The sequence below is a fragment of the Suncus etruscus genome, chromosome 8 (assembly GCF_024139225.1).
Source record: "Suncus etruscus isolate mSunEtr1 chromosome 8, mSunEtr1.pri.cur, whole genome shotgun sequence".
In the NCBI taxonomy this organism is placed as follows: Eukaryota; Metazoa; Chordata; class Mammalia; order Eulipotyphla; family Soricidae; genus Suncus; species Suncus etruscus.
This window is the reverse complement of record NC_064855.1, coordinates 60,349,615-60,367,384: the sequence shown is the minus strand read 5'-3', so window position 1 is coordinate 60,367,384 and position 17,770 is coordinate 60,349,615. Positions and strand designations below refer to the sequence as shown.

The following is a 17,770-nucleotide window of genomic DNA, read 5'->3' as shown; positions in this document are numbered from 1 at the left end:
GTATTTCATGGATTTCTTAATTTTAGAATAAACTACTTTACAAATATTAAAAGTTTGATTTAAGTATTTAATATTTTATTCACTGCATATCTGATTACCATTTTAACTTCAGATAAAACTACTAGCCACATTTCAAAAGCTATATAGCACCAATGAGAAAACAGTAATTTGAAAAAACTGATAAGCATTTGGAAATATCTCTGGGGAAAATAATATAAAATTTTATCGTAACCAACTGTAAAAATAAAGGCTTGAGGATGCTGCAGTTACAGGCAACGCTTAGGTTTTTTTTGTCTTTGTAGGCAATTAAATAAAATGCCGCATGCCACATGATTTTTACATCTTAATTTTTTTTAACAAGTCCTAAAAACAACTTCAAACAAATACACTTGAGGTTTGAATTTGATCCTCATTTGGGCTGCAATGATCTCAAATCATAATAACTTGCTAGATAAAGTAAATTCAGTTTCAGTAAAATAGCAGTGGAGAGTTTTCTTTAGGAGTCAGTTTACTTTAGATAAACCTAAAGCAAAATAAATACTGAAAAAGGCAAACTAATGAAGAAATTAAGCAGGGCCTTAATTCTTAGACTTAAAGTCTAAGAAAAGTAAATTTGTCTTTTTCTTAAAACCTGAAGTACTAATTTTTACATCACTCTTCAGAAATCATACAGTAGTCTAATTTTTTGAATAATAATTTTGAATAAGAAAGTTGCAAGTTAATGATGTGGAAGAAAGAGAGGAGGCATCTGTAACAGATTCTTCAAGATTTCCTTGAATTAAATCTGTCAGCAAAATTTCCAAGCACAGGTTTTATTACTTAAAAATATAAGCAAACTAGTTCATTACTATGTTCCCTAGGGAATTTTTTACTGACCTCTACTCAAAGATAAATTTTAATTTTTATAATAATATTCTTTACAAAATAACATCTACAAGTAAACTATTAGTTTTCTATCATTTCAAATGCTGAGTAAATCTTGACTACAATGATAGAATAGTATTAAACTTTCCTTTGTTAGTGTTGCATTTTAAGTTGATTTATTTTCCCGAGGGTTTTCTATTTTCTCCTTTCCAGAAAACCCTGATTAATAAAACTAAAAAAAAAATTATAAGTTCTCCCTGCCCAAAACTAAGCTCACTGTTTTTAACATCTTTATTAAGAAAGTTGATAACTTTTCACTTTAATTCCCTTCAAAAGAGCAGTTGCAAAATAAAAAAAATTTGAGGTAAGTAAAACAGTTTCCCAGCATCCTAATGATAGGTTCTGAACTCAGAAAATATCAAGTATTAAACAAGTAAGTAGTTCACACAAAAAGAAAATACATGTATTAAAAATAATACAGCCACAGAAAAAACTTTAAAGAAATTTAAGACTATTGAGGAATTTCCAATTTATACTACATATTCCAAGTACTGAAGTAAATGAGGTAAGTTGGCATTTAAAATTAGTCATTTAGTTAAGGAATTGAAGATTTTAAAAAATGCATTATCAGCAAATTTCATTTCCTCAACTGAGAAACATTTAATCTATGAGTGGTATGTTGCAAGCAAAATCGCAAGTAACTGAAGCTTGATTTTTTTTGTTTTTGTTCTATATGTTTTGGACCCAATTAACCGGATACCTGGTCTTTAGTTAATATATTAAGTTAATATTGCCCAGCAGATTATGTACTATTTTCCAAAACTCAAAATTAATCCAGCATCCAAAATTACAATGAAGTAAGATGTGACCTAGTATACTTTGTTTTGAGTGATTTTTATAAAGAATATTGCATGAACAGAGTTAACGGGTCACTTTAAGGTAATTTTGTATAAATTATTTTTAAAACAGTTTTGTACTGGCCTGAAAACCAGTATCTATTTACAATATAATTTCTTAGAAATGAATCCCAAACTAAAAAGACTTAATGATAAACTAAATGACTTAATAATAAAGCTTAAGAATAAACTTAAAGATGCAAAACATTAATTTTGTTACCCAGGAGAGCTGGAGATCAAACAAGGACTCTCATACCAACAATGCAAATGCTGAGTACTGCTGAGATACATTCCTTGACTTCACAAACGTTTAAATCTACCAGAGTATTTAATATCCAACAATATTTAATTAGCAACATTTTCCAGGGAGAAACATACATATCCCTAAAAGCACTAATTCTCAAATTTCTATTTTCCATTTTCTTTTTTTTGGTACATGTATTCCCATATTCCACAGTTCAATTTATAAAAGGACAACATATAAAAGGCATTAAGTCAGAGGCAACCAAACAGAGCAAAATAGTGAAAAAAAATCACCCCCAGGGAACTGTATCTATTGTCTCCCTTCTTTCCCAAAGGAATTTTCCAGTTACTCCTTAAAGATTAGAGAATGATGATCTATGTCTTTCATCACTGTGTAAAACTGCAGGAGGTGGGGTGGGTGTGGGGGAACAATGGCAAAAAGAATTCAGAAACAAAGTACTAAAATTTTGCTTTCCTCGTTAAAGTATCTTACAGAGGACACATCTATTTGTTCCTGTTAAGCATCCCTTAAATATTTTATGTATTAAGGTATACCCTTTGTCTTTATGTCACCAGTAGCCAATTCTGTAGATCCAACTGGAAAAATGGAGACTCCCAGTACTTATCTGGGTCTCTCTAGGTAGGGTTGGTTCCTTGACCTCCATCAATGTGGCTGAAGAGCAAAACGTAACAAGCAATTACGAGACAGTCCTGTATAAAAAAGTCCTTGAAGACCTTTTTAAGCAATGTTTTTGGTAACTGTTCTCATTTAACAGAAAATATTATGGAAGTTAGGGAAAAGACTAAATTCTTACCAATGGTTCCTGTTACACATAAATCAATAAAGATTGCTTGAATATTTAAAATAAAATGCTTTGTGCAGAATTTCAACCACTTATATAGTAAGTATTAAATGAAAAAAATAAAGATCCAGGAAGATAGCTCTGGGATCAGACAGAGGCACATCCCTGAATGCACAAGTGCCTTTGAATCCATGCACCATGTGCCCCTGAGTATCACCAGCTCTAGCCATGTTAGCTCTCAGAACCACTGGGTCAGAGCTGTATTAACTTCATTGGGTCCTAATATTGAACTCAACCTTGCTTCAATTACTGATATGCCTCAAGACCCCTGAGCACTACTTGAAGGCCCCTCCACAACAACAACAAAAAGAATGAGGGGGGTTGGAATTATAAATAGTACAGTGGGTTCGATTTTTAGCACCCCATATGATCCCCCAGCACTGACAAGTGTTATCACTGAATGTAGAGCCAGGAGTAAGACTTCAGCACAGCCAGTGTGGTCCAAAAACAACAAAAAAAGATAAAAATATGTGTTAGATACTTTACAGCCAAGAGATAGTTAATAGCTATAACTATTGAAGAAACTAAAGAACCAAAAGACCAAAAAATATGCATAAGGTCACACAATAAGGTATAGCCAGGTTAAGAACTTGGTTTTTCTTAATAGTGTTAAGAGAAGCAGCATATGCAAAGGCCTTGTGGAAGAGAGTTTGGTGTACTGAAAGGAAGGACTGAACAAAGTATAAGTGGATGGAGATACAGAATTAAGATCTTACAAGTAATAAAGCAATAATAAAAAAAACAGGCTAAGATTTGAGAAAATGGAGACAAGAGATCTAAATACAAGGGATCAAAGTACTCACTAGCCCAAGTAGCACAAAATCTCTTAACTCTTCAAAGAACAGAGCTGGAAATAGAAAATGCTCTAGGCACCTCTGGGTGTGGCTCAAACCTCCAACTAAACCCCTCGTTCCAAGAACACACACCCAGACCTGAGTAGAAAGCTATTCAAATTTGCATTTCTAAAAAAATCCCCCCAGAATACACACACACACACACACACACACACACACACACACACACACACACACACACACACACACACAGTAGACCTGATTTGTCTTTGTCAATAAAAGGGGAAAGCGTCACAGTAAGTGGCCTCAGTTTAAATCTAGAGTTGTTCTTATCCTTGTCTTTCTCATTTGTCCATTCTCACACATTAAAATGCCCCTTTGAAGCAGGAGAGATAGCACAGCTGTAAGGTATTTGCCTTACATGCAGCTGACCCAGGAAGGGATTTGGTTCAAATCCCGACTTCCCATATGGTCCCCTGAGCGTGCCAGGAGAGATTTCTGAGCACAGAGCCAGGAGTAACTCCGCTGCCAGGTATGACCCAAAAACAAACAAACAAACAAACAAGCAAACCAAAAAAATCCCCAAACCCGCCTTTTTATCAAATGACAGATAAATGAAAAGAAAATTGCTAAATGATGTTGTAGTTGAAAATTAAGTGCAAAAAAAGCAGTACTTGAGAATGTATTGGTAATTTCAACTCCTAGTGGGAATAAAAAATGGTATGACGCTTATGAATGAATGGGAATTTAGCAGCATATAAAACACATACACTCTCACCTTGCCATTTGTGGAATTTACCCTGAAGACATTTCAGTAACACAAAGAAGAAGCATATTTGAAATGGCATAATATTATAAACTACTCAAATGTCTAAGCATAGAAGATTCATTGAATACATAAATAAAGCTATGCTGTAAAACAAAAAATAAGTAACCGGTCTGTTATAGCATAATAAAATTGAAAGTTAATAAGAATGGCAAAGACAAAACAAAACTACATTAATAGTGCTTAGCAATATAACAAATCTCAATAATTTTATTAGAATTAAAGAAAATTATCCATATTCTGCCCCTTCAATAAACATAATCATCAGGGCCGGAGTGGTAGCACAAGCTGTCAAGCATCTGCCTTTCAAGTGCTAGCCTAGGTCAGACCACGGTTTGATCCCCCAGCGTCCCATATGGTCCCCCCACGCCAGGAGCGATTTCTGAGCGCATAGCCAAGAGTAACCCCTGAGTGTCAATGGCTGTGGCCCAAAAACAACAACAAAAAAAACTAAACATAATCATCAACATCATCATGTTATACTGGGACTACCACAATTACTATCTCACGAGACCTGCTTCTTCATTTCCTTCATTCAATCCATACACAACAGATCAACTAAGTTCATGTATCAATCATTTGGCTGCACTCACTTAATAGAATTTTAAAAGTTAGCAAATGCATTGCCTACAGAGAAATGTCAGTTTTAAAATATGGCCCTGACCTCAAACTTTTTGTTTCTTTTCTATCTTCAAACAAGATTCCTGCATTCCAGAATTGTCTATTTAGACTGTGTTTAAAATCTTAATTATATATATATATTTTGGCACAACAAACTACTCGGCAAAACCTACACGCAATTAAGTTCATTCTGACCCTTCTCTCTAGGATGAAAATATCATTTATTTATTTCTTTTTTTGTTTGTTGGTTTTTGGTTTTTGGTCCACACCCGGCGTTGCTCAGGGGTTACTCCTGGCTGTCTGCTCAGAAATAGCTCCTGGCAGGCACAGGGGACCATATGGGACACCGGAATTCGAACCAAGCATCTTTGGTCCTAGATCAGCTGCTTGCAAGGCAAACACAGCTGTGCTATCTCTCCGGGCCCATTTATTTATTTCTTATGTTAATTAAGGGCTTTTTACATGACCTATGTCGTATCTTTCTAAACAGACACTTCAAGATCCTTGAAGAAAAGGATTATTTTTGTATTTCTCTTTGTATTCTCTATTATGCCCAAGAAAAGACTGAAAAGAAAAGAATATTGTGAAGAAAGAATTCAGAGTTAAGAACATATTAAAAAGGGGGCCAGAGCAATGGCACAGCAATAGGGCATCTGCCTTGACGCAGCTGATCCAGGACGAACCACAATTTGATCCCCCTCCCCCCCCCATCCTATACAGACCTCCAAGTAAGGATCAATTTCTGAGCGCATAACCAGGAATAACCTGTGAGCATCACCAGGTGTGGCCCAAAAGTAAAATAAAATAAAAAAAGAACATATTAAAAAGAATAAAGCATCCAATGCTATCAAAAAAAATCAGGAAGAAAAGGAGAATAGAAAATTTCTCAAAGAAGAAAATGGTAAAGAAAATAGTGGCAGCTATAGAGGCAGACTAAGGGGCGGGACATAAAATGGGGACTTTGGTAGAGGGAAGTGGACAATGGTGAAGGTACTGGTGTTGAAACACTGTATAGTTAAGTTACACCTTATTTTACCTAAAAAAAAATCATCCCTGGTTCCTTTGTTTTGTTTTGTTTTGGGGCCACACTCAGTGACCCTCAAGGGGTTACTCCTGGCTCTGTGCTCACATATCGCTCCTGGCTTGGGGGGATTATATGGGATGCCAGGGTGGAGAGTGGGGGTTGGGGGATGGATGGAACCACAGTCTGTCCTAGGCTAGCTAGAACTTACAAGGCAGACACCTTACCTCCTCTGAGCACCACTGCCCTAGCCCCATCCCTGGTTCCTTTGTATGTTTGTTTACAACTTGAATTTATCCCAAAACAGACGTTGGCTTACTTGTAAACCTGGGTGGGATTGGCTCAGAATAGCCTGAGCTATCTGTCTTTACTGCCCAACCCAGGGGTGGTCTCTGTACTCAATAAAAACAGCAGTTCTGCCAGGCAGCTTGCTATCCATACAAGGTAGAAGACTGCCAGTGGGTAGGGTGTTTGACTTGCATTTGGCAGACCCAGGTTCAATTCCTGGCATCCCGTATAGTCCTAAGCATTGCTAGGAATGACCCCTGAGTGCAGAACCAGAAAAAACTCTTAGTATCACCTGGGTGCAACCCAAAACTAGACAGACAGACAGACAGACAGACAGACAGACAGACAGACAGACAGACAGACAGACAGACAGACAGACAGAGGAGAGAGAAAAGAAAGAGAAAGAAGAGAGAAAAAGGAAAGAGAAAGGAGAGAGGCAGAGAGACAGAGAGAGAGACACACACAGACAGACAGACAGACAGACAGACAGACAGACAGACAGACAGACAGAAATTGCCTCAGTTCTTCAAATCCCGGAGTTCCTGATACTGCAAGACACCTCTAAATTCCATAATACTGACAGCCCATTAGGTACACACCAAATCATATGGGAAAGAAGCAGAAAAGCCAATTAGTAAAAACCAAAACAAGAACACAGAATGCTCAACTAGAAAGAATACATAAGATTTACTAGAAATATATCAAAGGAGACCCTGTGAGGCCAAAGAAAATTAAGTTTACTTTAATGTAGGCAAGAAACATTTAAATTTAACAAAATAATTTTTAAAGTTTTTTTAGGAAAAAAACAATCCCAGCTGTTCTTCGTGTGTGTGTGTGTGTGTGTGTGTGTGTGTGCTTTTTGGGCCACACCCAGCGGTGTGTGTGTGTGTGTGTGTGTGTGTGTGTGTGTGTGTGTGTGTGTGTGTGTGTGTGTGTGTGTGTGTGTGTGTGTGTGTGCGCGCTTTTTGGGCCACACCCAGCGGTGCTCAGGGGTTACTCCTGGCTGTCTGCTCAGAAATAGCTCCTGGCAGGCACGGGGGACCATATGGGACACCGGGATTCGAACCAACCACCTTTGGTCCTGGATCGGCTGCTTGCAAGGCAAACGCCGCTGTGCTATCTCTCCGGGTCCCCAGCTATTCTTTTATATTTCCTAATTATGTTCTAAATCTAGCACTTACAGGAAGATGCCAAAAATACTTTTAATATTTGGTTCTTTCTGGTAATGTTAAAATATTAAGAACCAATATTAGCACTAACATTAATTTTAAACATATTAGGTAGATGCTGAGATTTCAGAGTTTTAAGTACATAAGTTAACTAAGATGATTTAACAATTACCTTTGAGTGGTTCTAAAATGTAACTAAGCTTGCTAATTAATAATCACTTCCCTTTTTGCTGGAGAAGTTAAGAATCTACATTAATTAAAACGGAAACCACATAAGATAAATTTTCAATTCTTGCACATTCAGGTTCAAGAGCTCTTCCTCATTTAGAAATGAGTACAAGTTTAAAAATTAAAAAATCTAAGGCTATATTCAAGTGTCATTACTATCATATAGAAAACTCTCTGAACAAGAGTATAAATGCTCCATTCCCACAGGTTACACGCAAGAACTATTGCCATCTGTTTCAATGATTCTGCTTTTCTTCTTATTTATACTTGAATAAATGAATAATGAACTATGACACTGCCATCAAATTAACTACCTGAATGATTCATAACTAAATTATAACAAATTCCAGCCTTAGTATAACAGTGAAAACAATGCCCACATTTAATAATTCTAGAGTTCAGCTACACCTTTTTCCCCCCAAACCTTTTCAATTTTGTGAAGATAATGGGAGAGAGTAGGGGTAGGGTTGGAGTGGGGTGTACCTCAAGGAGAGAGAAAAGTTTGACATAGTTATATGTCAGGACCCAATATGGGGAAGTTTTCTTTTATTAAGAATGCACTATAAAGTAAAAGTAAAAGTGAACAAAGCTAACAAATAATGGTATTCTTTCTTTCTTTTTTTTTTTTTTTTGGCTTTTGGGTCACATCCAGCTGTGCCCAGGGGTTATTCCCGACTCTATGCTCAGAAATCACTCCAAGCAGGTTCAGGGGACCATATGGGATGCCAGGATTCGAACCACCAACCTTCTGCATGCAAGGCAAATGCTTTTACCTCCATGCTATCTCTCCAGCCTCAATGGTATTCTTTCTAAAATGTACTTTCTATTCTTCTATTAAAGGCTTATTTATAATCATTTCTTCACTATTCTAAAAAGTTTAATGTTATCATCTTTATTTTATGGGTAAGAAAATCTGAGCTACACCAAAACAACTTATATGATATCACTAAACTTTTTACTTTTCATCTGTAAAAAAAAAAAAAGGACAATATTTACACTCTGTGAAAATTAAATAATATCCAGTGCTATAAAACACAGGTTCCTACTGATTCAGCATCTACTACATTAGTGACATAAAGGGAAATATACACACAAAAATAAAGCATGAATAATAAAACTAAATAGGACAAAGCTTCCACCAAGCAGTAAACTCAATTTCTCTTTGCCTCAGTTCCTCACCTGACAATGGTATTAATAGTAGATGAGGACAGTGGAGATTCCCTGCTGAACTTTAAAGAACAGCTAGTACTTAATACTTTTTATACCAAAGGACTACCATAGTTTAGGGAACATTGTTAGGTGTAGCCATGGATGTTCCTAAATTCTACTAGGTGTGGCCCCGGAGTGTCCTGAGTTCTCCAGAAGTGACATGGACCTCTGGCACAAGAGATCTAGAGAAGCACTGCATTTTTTTTTTTTTTTGGTTTTGGGGTCCTACTTGGCAGCGCTCAGGGGTTACTTCTGGCTCTATGCTCAGAAATCGCTCCTGGCAGGCTCGGAGCACCATATGGGATGCCGGGATTCAAACTGCCATCCTTCTGCATGCAAGGCAAATGCCCTACCTCCATGTTATCTCTCCAGCCCCAAAGCTTTGCATTTTTGACTCCTCACACTGAACAACCTGCTGAGCTGTTCAAAAATTGCCAGGAGAGACACCATTTGGGAGGCCCTCCTGCAAAACCTCTAACTCCAAAAAGAAAACAGCAATCTCTCAAAAAACGAAATGGGTCATCCCACTACCCAATATATTCTCAACATGTAGAGACTCCTCTATATCCATTTCTCATAACAAAGCAAGAAAAAATATATGTATTTATACATATATATGCATATATATAATAAAAGCAAAAAACAGTGCCATCTACTGGAAAAGTAAAGTAAAAAAAGTTCAATTCTAGTCTCAGGAAAAAATTTAAGAATTAAAATATACGGTACTACAACTTGAACTTCAATAATAATAAATATGACATCACAGGAAAAAACAACTGTCTAGAATCCAACCTCTCCATTATCCCTTCTTTTTTATTTTTCCACTATCCCTTCTTTCCAGGGAGAAAGTGTTGTAAAAATACTCATAGATCACACTCATAGGCATGAAGGAATTTATTTTTTTCTCTTCTTTTATGGTAGATTTAAACATACATGCACAAGCGTGCGCACACACCACACACACACACACACACCAGTGCTCAGGAGTTACTCTTGATTATGTACTCAGAAATTATTTAGGGGCTCAGGAGACCATATGGCAAGCTAGAGATTGAACACATACAAGGCAAGTGCCCTACCCACCATGCCTATCACTTTAGACCCTATCAAGGAAGAGATCTTAACTGAAAAAAAATTCCACTTAAAAAAATAATTATAGGGTCTGAAGCAGTGGCACAGCAGTGGGCGTTTGCCTTGTATGTGGCTAACCTAGGACAGACCCCGGTTTGATCCCCCAGCGTCCCATATGGTCCCCCAAGCCAGGAGTGATTTCTGACTGCATGGCCAGGAGTAACCCCTGAGCATTCACCAGATGTGCTCCCCCAAAAAAGATATATATTCCAGACACCTTCCATCACTTTATCACTGGAGATATAATCTATCCAATAATAATCATTGTTTAAAATGGATGGTTAATAGTCCCTGTTGTTGACAGAACAGAGAGGAGACTGGAGCTCCTTTAGTTACCTAAATAAATGACAAAGTAAACATAAATCTTTATAATAAATAAAGATAAAACATGGCAAGAATTACAGAAAAGGAGCTGCAGAACTGTGAGAGCTTCCTAGTATTTCAGAACCTCAGTGGGACTCCGAAGAGGGAAGGGCATATATGGCCATCAGGTAAGACTTAGGGACATACTGATCTTCATTGCCAGGGAAATATAAATGAAAATAGATTTTTTTTGTGGTTTTTGGGTCACACCCGGCAGTGCTCAGGGGTTATTCCTGGCTCCAAGCTCAGAAATTTCTCCTGGCAGGCACGGGGGACCATATGGGACACCGGAATTCAAACTGATGACCTCCTGCATGAAAGGCAAACGCCTTACCTCCATGCTATCTCTCCGGCCCCGAAAATAAATTTTTTAATTATCTTTATTTAAACACCGTAATTACAAATATGATTGTAGTTGTATGATTACAGTCATGTAAAGAACACCCCCCTTCACCAGTGCAAGATTCCCACCACCAATTTCCCAGATCTCCCTCCTCCCCACCCCAGAAAATATATTTTTAACTTCTAATTATACAAATAAAATTTTTAATATCAAGACTACTAATTAATATAGAGGAAAATATTAAATTGCAAGCCTGAATGGCCTAAAAAGCAATGCAAAGAAATAGCTATTAGGAAATAAAATTGTATTAATATATATATATATATATATATATATATATATATATATATATATATATATATATATATATATATATATATATATATATATATATATTGGTTTTGGGGCCACCCTCAGTGATGTTCAGGTGTTACTCTTGGCTCTGCACTCAGAAATCGCTCCTGGCTCGGGAACCTTATGGGACACTGGGGATCAAACTCAGGTCCGTCATGGGTCAGTTGCATGTAAGGAAAATGTGCTATCGCTCTAGTCCCAAATAATACCAGTTTTGAGTGGTGAGTTCAACTCTTTTCTTTTTTCTTTTGAGAAACTACTAGCTACAGAGTGTTGGAATTAGGATATAGAATTATACTATGACAGAAAAATGTGGAAAACTTATATTCTCAGAAAGAATCTTATTTTTTAAAAACTAAATTTTTTCCTTTGTGTTCCAAAACAAGTATATTATTATTTTATATAACTCATGGAAAACTTAAAAAATTAAACAAAATATTCTCATTATGGTAGCATGGCTACCATGTAAAAATTATGGCATCACATTATTTCATTGTACCTATCCTTATTTCTTAAAAGAGCTGACTATGGCTTAATTAACTCACAATTCATTCCACTTCCTGAGACATAGTTCTTAGTAAGAAATGTCTTCAAAAAAATTTCCATTGATAAATACTAAGATCTTGCCAAAGTATAACTAAAAGGGGTTAATAATACACCATACAAATATATAATAAATGGGGCCGGTGAGGTGGCGCTAGAGGTAAGGTGTCTGCCTTGCAAGCACTAGCCAAGGAAGGACCACGGTTCCATCCCCCAGCATCACATATGGTCCCCCCGAGGTAGGGGCAATTTCTGAGCGATTAGCCAGGAGTAACCCTGAGCATCAAATGGGTGTGGCCCCCCAAAAAAACAAACAAAAAAAAGTAAAAAAAAATAAATATACAACAAATATATTTTTTTCAGAACAACAGGCTTTTCACCCTTTTGTGTTCACATCCTGTCAAGTTTGGCATTTCAAAGGAACACCAAAATAGTTTATAAATTTGTTTACCAATTTATCATCGAATCAGGATTCTAAAAATAGTTAATACAAATCACTTTGATGTATAAAATATGCCATTTTAGTTTATAAAAATATTTTAAGTTATTTTCTTATGTAAAAGCACTTTGGCTAGATATTTATGTAATTGAATAAAGAAACTTGCTAAATCTTTGGTGCTACAGAAAAACAATATGGCAAAATTCAATTTAAGAAAAATCTTCTCAAGTTGACAACAATTAAAGCAGATGACTTTGGTTGGAGAAATAGTACAGAGGTTAAGGCACTTAGCTTCGCATTCAACTATGGCTATGACAATGTAATCAACTCCCAGTACTGCATATATCTATCCCCTGAGCACAAAGCCAGGAGTAGTCCCTGAACATTGCAGGTGTACTTCCTCCCCTCAAAATAAAAGAGATAACTTTGACTTACTAAAATTTTATACAGAAAACATTTTAGTAAATAGTACTTCTATGTTCTCTATACATCTAAGTATCCCTCCAAAACAAAAACCTGATTAATTTAATACAATAAAATATAGCAGTGATATTCTAAATATTAAGTAACCACATTCACAGCTTGTCAGAGATGCAAAAAAACAAGTTGAACATCTTTTATGATAAAACCCTCATCAAAGCAGGAGTAACAGGCATACATCTCAAAGTAATAAAATTCATATTTGGCAAAGTCAGTCAATAGAATACTTAATAATGAAAATCTGAAATCTTTCCTCATGGACCAGGAAACAAGTATGCCTGCTCTTATTACTGCTATTCAATAAAGTGTTAGAAGTTCTGGCAAGAAAAGAAGATAAAAGATTTCAAATTGAAAGGAAAACATAAATATTTCACTACTTCTAATGACATGGTAATTATACAGACAATCCCAAAAAACTAGTGAAAAGCTATTAAGGATAATCAACAAAGGCAGAGAAGTAGGAAGATAAAAAAAAATACACGGGCCCAGAGAGATAGCACAGCGGCTTTTGCCTTGCAAGCAGCCGATCCAGGACCAAAGGTGGTTGGTTCAAATCCCGGTGTCCCATATGGTCCCCCGTGCCTGCCAGGAGCTATTTCTGAGCAGACAGCCAGGAGTAACCCCTGAACACCGCCAGGTGTGACCCCCCCAAAAAAAATACACAAAAATCTATAGTGTTTCTTTATGCAAATAATGAAATATGAGGACCACTCTACCACCAACGCTGCTAGGAAGAAAAATCAAGAAAACAGCCCTGTTCAAAAGCAATAATCTGCTTTTAGGGCAGGATTCTCAACCAGAAGACACCACACACCACCTGGTCTTCGACACAGGACCTGTACAGAAACCAGGATCTAAAATTACAGAAACCTGACAGCAACAACTGTGAGACTGAAGAACTAACCACTGAGAATGACAGGGGATTGGACAAATAAATAACCATTTAGTTTAGAATTTTAATTTAAATTTATTTTAGAATATTAGGATAAGCATTATTAAAATCAGTGAGATTTTTTTATTCTATGTTCTCACCTAGCTCTGCACTCTACTTTCTTCTGTCCCTTCTGGTCTTAAGTAAAGCCAGAAGATTATGATTGGTTTATTTCATTTGTTTGTTTATACTGTGCACTTCATATCATAATCTTCTGGCTTTACTTAAGACCAGAAGGGACAGAATAAAAAAATCTCACTGACATAAACATTAAAAGAAAACATCTTTTCTGATTAAAAAAACTAAACTACAAAATCACTGAAGGGGTAAAAGCTATCAACAAAAAAATTTTATTTTACTATCTTTATTTAAACACCTTGATTACAAATATGATTGTAGTTGCGTTTCAGTCATATAAAGAACACCCACCTTCACCAGTGCATCATTCCCATCACCAGTGTCTCAAATCTCCCTCCTCCCCACCCACCTACCCACCCCCCCACCACCCCCCCCCGCCTGTATTTGAGATAGGCTTTCTACTTCCCTCAACAACAAAAATATTTTAAGAAAATAGGTTCACTCTGAGGACTTCAGGGGAAACTTCTATCTCTGTCTGCCTGAAACTGTGCTTCTGAATCCCCGAAGGTTTCTTCAGAGGCCTAAGGAGCGCACCCCCAAAAAACTACATTTTGAAGTTGGTGAGTGCCTACATTCTGGGGCTGCAGAATCGCTCTGCCCTGCTGTGCCTTTGTTCACTCTGAGGACTTCAGGGGAAACTCCTATCTTTGTCTGCCGAAAACTGTGCTTCTGAATCCCCGAAGGTTTCCTCAGAGGCCTAGGGAGCGCAGCCCCAAAAAAACTGCATTTTGAAGCTGCTGAGTGCTTACATTCTGGGGCTGCGGGATCACTCTGCCCTGCTGTGCCTTTGTTCACTCAGGGGACTGTCAACTAGAGGCAGCAGAAGAGCGCTTCGTGGCCACGCACTCTTTCTAATCAATGAACCCCACCACAACAAGCAGGAAAAACCACACTACAAGCATGACAATGGGGAAGCCACGCAGGCAAACACCATCCATAGAGAATGAAGACGAAAGCTCGGTTGACCTAATAAATTACAACCACCTGATTAACCTTTCAGATAAGGAGTTTAGAATAGAAATATGGAATATGTTCGTAGAACTCAAAAAGAGCATAGATCGATCTGAAGAGAACACAAAGACAAAAATCAGAAAACTCCAAACTGAAATAACAGATCTGAAAAATACGGTTGCTCAACTGAAAACCACAATGGATAGCCTCGCCAACAGATATCAGCAGCTGAGGAGAGAATCGGAGTACTGGAAGATGTGATGCAGAAAAGCTCAACACAACAGAAGAAATTGGAAAAGAACCTTAAGACAAATGAACAGGCAAAGGAAAAGGTACTCAAGGCATGCGAACAGATGAAAATAGAAGTCTTTGATAAACTCAGCAGAAACAACATAAGAATCATTGAAGTCCCAGAAACCCAGGAAGGAGATCTCCAAGAAGAATCAACTGCCAAAGACATCATCAAAGAGATACTCCCAGAGTTAAAGACTACATGCAATCAAATCCTGCATGCCCGAAGAATACCAGCTAAAAGAGACCCAAAGAAAAACACCTCAAGACACATCCTCGTTACAATGAGAAATCCCATAGATAGGGATAGAATACTGAAAGCAGCAAGATCAAAAAGGGAAATTACATTCAAAGGAGCATCCCTAAACCTTACAGCAGACATGTCACAAGAAACTCTCAAGGCCAGAAGACAGTGGTGGGATATTGTGACAAGACTGAATGAAATGAATGCCTCACCAAGAATACTGCACCCAGCCCAACTCATGTTCAGGTTTGACGGAAGAATATACAGCTTCATGGATAAACAACAGCTCAGAAACTTCACAGATGATAAACCAGCCTTAAAGGAAAAACTGACAGGTCTACTCTAAGACAAGAGAGACCAACAAACACAGCAAACTTATCTACAAAGATGACATTAAATCCTATGACAATCATCACCCTCAAAGTCAATGGACTAAATTCACCAATTAAAAGACACAGCGTGGCAAAATGGGTCAAAAAGATGAATCCAACCTTCTGCTGCCTACAAGAAACACATCTGAATAGTCAGAACAAACATAAACTCAAAATCAAAGGATGAAAGAAAATTATTCAAGCAAACAACACCCTCAAAATAGCTGTGGTGGCCATATTAATATCTGGTGACACCAACTTTATACTCAGAAAAGTGGTAAGGGACAAAGATGGACACTATGTACTAATCAAGGGATATGTGCAACAGGAAGAAAACAGACTATTAAACATATATGCACCCAATGAGAGACCAGCAAATTATCTAATACAATTAATGACAAACCTGAAAGAAGAAATCAATAACACAATCATTGTGGGAGACTTCAACAGTCCTATCAACACTTGATAGGTCAACCAGACTAATACCCAACAAAAATATACTAGCCCTGAAAAGAGTTATGGAAGAAAGAGGACTAGTAGATATATACAGGACACTCCATCCCAAAAAACCTGAATACACATTCTTTTCCAATGTACATGGGTTATTCTCCAGAATAGACTACATGCTAACACATAAAACATACCTCCATAAAATCAAGAGAATAGAAATCTTGCAGGCTACCTTTGCTGACCACAAGGCTCTGAAATTAGATGTGAACTACAAAGCCACACAGAAGAAAAACTTTAACAATTGGAAATTAAACACCCTGCTACTGAACAACCAGTGGGTCCGAGATGAAATCAAAAAGGAAATCAAAACTTTCCTGGAAACAAATGATAATGAAGACACAAACTGTCAGAATCTATGGGACATAGCAAAAGCGGTCCTGAGAGGAAAATTTATAGCTCTATAAGCACACATCAGGAAGGAAGAAGGAGCATACCTGAATAACTGAATGGCGCAGCTTAAAAAATTAGAAAATAACCAACAAAAGGAACCAAAAACAGGGTGACAGACGGAAATAACAAAGCTGAAAGCAGAACTCAATGAAGTGGAAAACCAAAAAGCAATCCGAAAGATCAACGAAAGCAGAAGCTGCTTTTTGGAAAAAATAAAGAAGATTGATAGACCATTGGCAAAACTCACAAAGAAAGAGAGAGAGAGAAATCTGATAACCCGTATTAGAAATGAAAAGGGGGAGATCACGACAGAAATTGCAAAGATCGAAAGGGTAATCAGAGACTACTTTGAGAAACTTTATGCTACAAAACATGAGAACCTAGAAGAAATGAAAAAATTCTTGGACACTTATAATCTTCCACATTTAAGTCAGGAGGATGTAGCATATCTAAACACCCCCATCACTACTGAGGAAATTGAAACTGTAATCAAACATCTGCCCAAAAGAAAAGCCCAGGCCTAGATGGTTTTCCTAATGAATTTTTTCAAATCTTTCAAGAGGAGCTACTACCAATCCTAGCCCAGCTCTTCCATGAAATTGAAAAAACGGGAACACTCCCAAGCAGCTTTTATGAAGCCAACATCACCTTGATACCAAAACCTGACAGAGACGCTGCCAAAAAAGAAAATTACAGACCAATATCCCTGATGAATATTGATGCAAAGATCTTCAACAAAATCCTGGCAAATAGGATCCAATGCATCATCAAGAAGATCATACACTACGACCAAGTAGGTTTCATCCCAGGAATGCAAGGATGGTTTAACATCTGTAAATCTGTTAACATCATACACAACATCAACAACAAGAAAAATAAAAACCACATGATCATATCAATAGATGCAGAGAAAGCATTTGATAAGGTCCAACACCCATTCTTGATCAAAAACTCTCAGCAAGACGGGAATGGAAGGAACCTTTCTCAATCTACTTGAAACCATCTACCACAAGCCAATGGCAAATATTATCCTCAATGGAGAAAAACTAAAAGCCTTTCCTCTAAATTCTGGTACAAGACAAGGCTGTCCGTTCTCACCACTCCTCTTCAACATAGTACTGGAAGTTCTTGCTATAGCGATCAGGCAAGAAAAAGATATCAAGGGAATCCAGATAGGAAAGGAAGAAGTCAAGCTCTCATTGTTTGCAGATGACATGATACTCTATTTAGAAAACCCTAAAGACTCTACCAAAAAGCTTCTAGAAACAA

The 17,770-nt window shown here is 37.1% G+C and overlaps 1 protein-coding gene across 2 annotated transcripts in view; it reads right to left on the bottom strand.

Moving 5' to 3' along the window:
- Window positions 1-17,770, bottom strand: part of RB1 (RB transcriptional corepressor 1) — a 150,318-nt gene that overhangs the window by 54,431 nt on the left and 78,117 nt on the right. The gene's annotated exons all lie outside the window — the stretch shown is intronic.